General features: G+C 39.8%; 1 protein-coding gene across 3 annotated transcripts in view; it reads left to right on the plus strand.

The window, feature by feature from the left end:
- PDE1C (phosphodiesterase 1C, calmodulin-dependent 70kDa) overlaps positions 1-6162 on the plus strand; it is a 646978-nt gene that overhangs the window by 435981 nt on the left and 204835 nt on the right. The gene's annotated exons all lie outside the window — the stretch shown is intronic.

Raw genomic sequence — 6162 nt, forward strand, 5'->3', positions numbered from 1 at the left:
GATATGAAATTATTCCAGTTCCCCATCTTGATTCATCTTTGGGGTCATCATCAATAGAACTCATTCAAACAACTGGAAAGTTCCATGACTAAGAGACTTTCAAACATATTGCTTCAGGATAAAATTATGTTAAGATAGTGGAATGGAAATAAAAGTTCAAGAAGGTAGAGAATGATATATCATTTGACTATTAAAGAAGAATGTGTTTGTGTAATTGTTATAAATGGATAATGTTGTTGTTGTTGTTCTGTGCCATGGAGTCGGTTCTGACTCATAACGACCCTGTACAGAGTTTCTGAGGCTGTAAATGTTTACGGGAGCAGAAAGCCTCATCTTTCTCCCGCGAAACAGCTGGTAGTTTCAAACTGCTGACCTTTTGGTTCGCAGCCCGATTCATAACCACTATGCTACCAGAGCTCCTTAAATGGATAATGGTGAGTATAAATTTCCTATTCATCTTAAGGTTTGCTAGAGAAACAGTCACAAAAAGACAGAGAGAGAGAGAGAGAGATTTACTTCTAAAAGGGATTATCTCACATGATTGTAGGGGGCTGGCAAATCCAGAATTCATAGGTCAGGTGACCAATTGCATCCCAAGATCCAGTGGAAAGAGTGCAGAGTCAAGAGAGAGAAAAAAAGAGTGAGTTTTACCAAAATATTGATTTATAGTCTGGAGGTTTAACACACCCTGAGGAAACTCCCTGTTGAACTGATTGCTTGACTTCATCACATTATATTGCATATGGAACAGCAGCTAGATTAGTGTTTGGTCAGACTAAAAGGCACCATAGCATAGCCACATTGACACATTACCCAGTACTAGTCAACATTTTGTCACATTCTTTTAAAGAGTAAATGTTTCCATTTTAAATTCTAAAATATTTTAATGTTCTGTTCCAACAACTACCTCTTGGTCCATGTACAGATTCCTCATGAGTATAATTAAGTGTAAAAATTTTTATTCTTACAATTTGATGATGGAAATATTAGATGTCAATGTAAAAAATGTATGAAGAGCATTGTCTTAAAAATATTTTAAGAATTTAGAAACAAAAATCTTTGAAGATCATTAATAGCTCTTATGGAAATAAGGTGTGGCACTGTGGGATAAGCACTGGACCTCAAGGTCGGTGGTTCAAACTCACTAGCTGCTCTTCGGTAACCCTGCTCATCAACACTTAACAACAACAGCAACAGCAGATCTAAGGGTGCCTGACACACTAGGAGGCACCAAGCATGCGCCTGGGGAGAAGAGACATGGAAGCAGGTGAAGAGAGGACTCCCTTCTGTGTTCCCTTATGAAGAGTAAAGTCCCTTGTCTATCAAAATGTCAGAAGGAGGGTGGGTCATAGGCTTCATCTCCCTGGCCCCTCCCTAGCCCATCTGCAGTGTAATAAGCTCTGCAGAGGCTTTAACTAATTTTACTGTTTTCTCACCAGGTTTTAAATTCCTTAAGTTAGGTACTGAGTCTCATTTACTCTTCCATCTGTCTCCAGAGCCTAGCATAGGGCCTTCGCCATGATGAATGCTTTTTATAAAGGTTCATGAATAAATACCTAAATGAAAGTGTGCCCTCATGCATGACCTTGGCATTGCTGTGTTTTCATTTGTCCTGAGAGCTGACTTATGGGTTTTCCTTTCAGGGATATGAACTTTAGTGTGAAAAGCAAGAGCTACAGGAGAATAAACTTGTGCCTTGAAATCAGCAAGAGGGAACTTCTGTAATAGTGTGAAGCCGAGGCCTGGGGCTCGAGGCAGAGCTGAAATAATTGACTTGATTTGGTAAAGAAATGGAGAATGTTCTGGATGTCAGCCAAGCATTTATCTCAATTAAAATGAAGCAGTGTTTCAATGGCAACTTGTGAACATTTTAATTCTTTTCCATCTGCCTAGGATGCTGTTTCTTCACTATTTCAGTGTCTTGATATTTTAGAATTTATGGACTCATGTATAAAAACAAACAAAAAAGCCAGAACAGTTGCCACTGAGCCTTCCAACTCATTAGAACCTGTGTGAGTCAGAATAGAACCGCTCCATAGGGTTTTCAATGACTGATTTTTTGGGATTCAAAGCTGTTCTTTAATTTCACTGTAAACTTTAGTATCACTTCCAAAAACGAGTACTTAACCTTTTATCCTGCTCATGGTTTAAATTATTTTAAAACGTTGAAAATGGCATATTGGTCTAGTTCATTGTTATATCTAACCAAAGAGCAAAATGTCTAGGAAGCTATTTAGATTTTGAGGGATCTCACATGCGTCTGTCTTTTAGAGATTGTTTTCTAAAATGTCCACAAGTCTGCCTTCATGTTCAACCTGCATATTGAACACACTCCAATTCCACACACATGTATGGAGTGGCTACTTGTGCTTAATTCTGAGTTAGGGGTTCTCATGTGCCCTGATACATTCAATTCTCATGATAAGACAAAATATGAATAAATCTGAAAATTAGCATTAGTCAGAAATTATCTGCTGATTTAAGAACTTAAATAATATATGTACTTTCCCCATTGGTGGTGGTGGTATTATGCTGTGGAGTCGACAGCACTTAATAACAAAAACAACAACAAGTTGTGTATGTGTGTTTGTGTGTGTGCATGTAGGCATGTGCATATAGTATAATGTATTTGCTGCATTCATGGTGAATATAAAACATTCTTTCTGGGTTACAAACTGAAGTGTATTTATAACAGATATATGTTGTTGTTAAGTGCCATTGAGTCATTTCAGACCCTGTATAGGTTTTCCAAGAAGCAGCTGGTGAGTTTGAACCACTGACTTTGTGGTTCAAATTGATCGTGCAGTCTAGTGCTTATCCTATAGTGCCACACCAAGTCTCCAACAGATATATATGTGTCCTAAGTTATAAGCAGCTTGCTGTAGTTAAGTATCTCGGAGTCTGTTCCGACTCACAGTGAACCTGCACAGGGTTTCTGAGGCTGTGAATCTTTACGGGGGCAGAACGCCTCATCTGTCTTTCTCGTGGAACCACTGGTAGTTTTGAACGGCTGACTTTGAGTTTGGCAGCCCAACTCGTAACCACTACACTACCAGAGATCATTTATAAGAGCTTAAGAGACAAGAATTTGTTGTTAAGTGCTGTCTAGTTGGTTCCAATTCATAGCAACCCTGTATAGGGTTTCTGAGGAGTGGCCAGTGAGTTTGAACTGCTGACCTTGTGGTTCAAACCGACCTGGCTGTTCAGTGTTTATCCTACAGCACCACATCAGGACTCCCAAGAGACGAGAATAGCACCCATCTATGGGGATGAGTTGGAGCAGGCAGGAAGAGAGAGCCCCAAGACAGAGGTCAGACAAGCAGAGATTGGTAGTTGGGGAAGAGGTGTTGACTGTTTGCCAAGCCCCTAGTAGGAAAAGATCTAATTATTTTATGAAGAATAAGTTTTGCTTTAAAGTTTGCAGTCTTAACGTTTAAAATATCTGAACACTGTATAAAATGAAAACTCTTCATGGTTCTTTGAAACTGACTCTGCTCAAATTATCTTTCTATTCTAGAAAATAGTGCTTGTGATTTAAATATTTCTTTTTAATTATGAAAATAACAGATGTATATGTTAAAATAATTGCAAACACTGTGAAATTGAGTCTCCTTTCCACTCCAGAATCATCCAACCCTTCAGAGATTCTCAATGATTTGTTTATTGTATCAAAAGTTTTCCATGTGATTAGTGCACATACAAGTAAAGATGTCATACAATTTTATTGTAGGGATGAACCAATTTGTTAACTAGTACCTCATGAGCACATGCTGTTGATCTTTTTAAGTGTTGTCGAGTTGGTTCCAAGTCATAGTGACCCTGCATAGGGTTTCCGAGGCAATATATATCTTTGTGGTAACAGAAAGCCTCATCTTTCTTCTTCAGAGTGACTAGTGGGCTTGAACTGCAGACTTTGTGGTTCGTAATCCATTGCTTATCCTATAGAGCCACGATGCTCCCCTCACACATGTTTGTTGTTGTTGTTAAGTGCCATTGAGTCAATTCCGACCAATTGCAAGATGAATTGGTCAAGTAGCAGCATAGATGGACTCAAGCGTGGCAACAGCAGTGAGGTTGGCCCAGGATCAGGCAGTGTTTCGTTCTGCTGTGCATAAGGTCACTACGGGTTGGTACCGACTTGATGGCACCTAACAACAACAACATAGGATTTCCAAGGAGCTCTGGTAGTGTAGTGGTTATGAATCGGACTGTGAACCTTAAGATCAGCAGTTTGAAACTACCAGCTGTTCCGTGGGAGAAAGATGAGGCTTTCTGCTCCCGTGAAGATTTACAGCCTTGGAAAACCTATACAGGGTTGCTATGAGTCGGAACCGACTCCATGGCACATAACACCACCACCATAGGGTTTCCAAGGAGTGACTGGTGAGCTTGAACTGCCGACCTTGCTATTCAAACGACTTTACAGTCTGGCGCATTAACCCACAGCACCACACCAGAACTCATGAATGCTAGACACTTGTTAAATATTCATCGACTTACAAATTAAATAACATTATCTGACTACTCTCCCCACTATTGGAAAGGATTATCTCACTGACAGCTCTGTTTAGAGTTCTTCTCCAGTGTAAAATCAAGCCTCACACGTATATCTATGTCTTGCTTTCTGTGGTAAAACTCATTTATTAACAGACAATTCCACTCCTTCCCACTGAAGTCTACTCATCATTCCTCTATAAATGTACCATTGTTGTCAGTTGTTGTCCAGTGGATTCCCACTCATGGTGACCCCACAAGTAGAACTGCTCTACAGGGCTTTCAAGGAAGCAGACCCCCAGGCCTCTCTTCCAAAGCACTCTGGGTGGACTTGAACTGCCACCTCTTTCAGCTAGCAGTCAAGTTTAACCATTTAAGCTGCCCAGGAACTCTTATGTGTCAATTTGGTCTTGATTTTTTCCCTGAAATATAGAGGAAATTCATAGGTGTTCTTCCATGGCATAGTAATGCTCCAACTGATGTGTTTTTACCACCAATTTTTTTGTTGTCTGTTTTTCAAATTGACAAGTAATGCACAGTAGATCTGTTCCCACTGGGACAGGGGATGTCATTCCCACTAGGTCATCTGGGTGGTGTTTTACAATTGATTTGCTATTCAAAATCAAGTCTCAAAGTTTATGAAGATTTACTTACAAATTACAAATTTAAGGTCACTGTTACTGTTTTGCTTTTCCATATGCTTCTCTGAGGAGGAGACAATGGGTCAGAGTGAATTAATGGTGCTGTACTGGGCGTTACAGACAATAAACGTGATCATTGCAATAATGTAATACTTACCTTGACCATCTAAGCACTTTATACATGGCAAGTCATTTAATCTTTCTAACAACTGCATCGGGTAGGTATTAGTATTGCCCCATTTTGCACTTGGCAGATAATGAAGCCTAGAGGTTAAGTGATTTGCCACACAGCTAGTAATAGTGGGACTGGGATTTGAACCTGCCAGTCAAACTCATGAGCTCTTGACCTCCATCTACTATTCCACTATCCTCAACTCCTGGGAAGGTGCTACACTGTGAACATTACCTAACAAGTTTATGCATAGAGAAATTGTCTGACATCTGCTCATACAGTGGTAGAAGCAGGGGGTTAGGGGCAGGATCTAAGTTCAAATTTTTACCTACCGGTTTGGAAACTTTAGGTAAGTGATTTAGGCTTTCTGAGCCTTATCTTTAACAAGGTGATTGTGAGGGATGAATAAAATTATGTATTCAAAGCATTGAGTACCGTCCTTGAGGTCATAGTATGTAAATAGACTGATTTGCCATTATCTGGGTGTTTTACAATACATGGTTCATTGCTGCTTCTGTGTTTAATACAATACAAAATCAAAACTAAAGGTGGGATATAAGGGGTGGGGGAAGCAGTCCTTAATTTTAGACAACAATACACAATTTCTAAATACACGGGCCAGTCAGCCAGATTTCTAGAAATGGCCTGCTGGAAATTTTATTCCATGTGCTTCAAGCAGCTCTCTACGATTTTTCTGTCAGTGTGTAGCGGGTGGTGGGAGGCGGGAATTGATTGGAGGAAAGGAATCGCTGGTACCCAGAAACATTGCAGGGTTTGTTTGTTTGTTTCCTTGAGCATCTGATAAACAATTAAACATTCACCTCTGAATTATTTGTAGCGTAATGGTTACGAATC

This window comes from Chrysochloris asiatica, unplaced genomic scaffold (genome assembly GCF_000296735.1).
Source record: "Chrysochloris asiatica unplaced genomic scaffold, ChrAsi1.0 scaffold00006, whole genome shotgun sequence".
NCBI classification, from domain to species: domain Eukaryota; kingdom Metazoa; phylum Chordata; class Mammalia; order Afrosoricida; family Chrysochloridae; genus Chrysochloris; species Chrysochloris asiatica.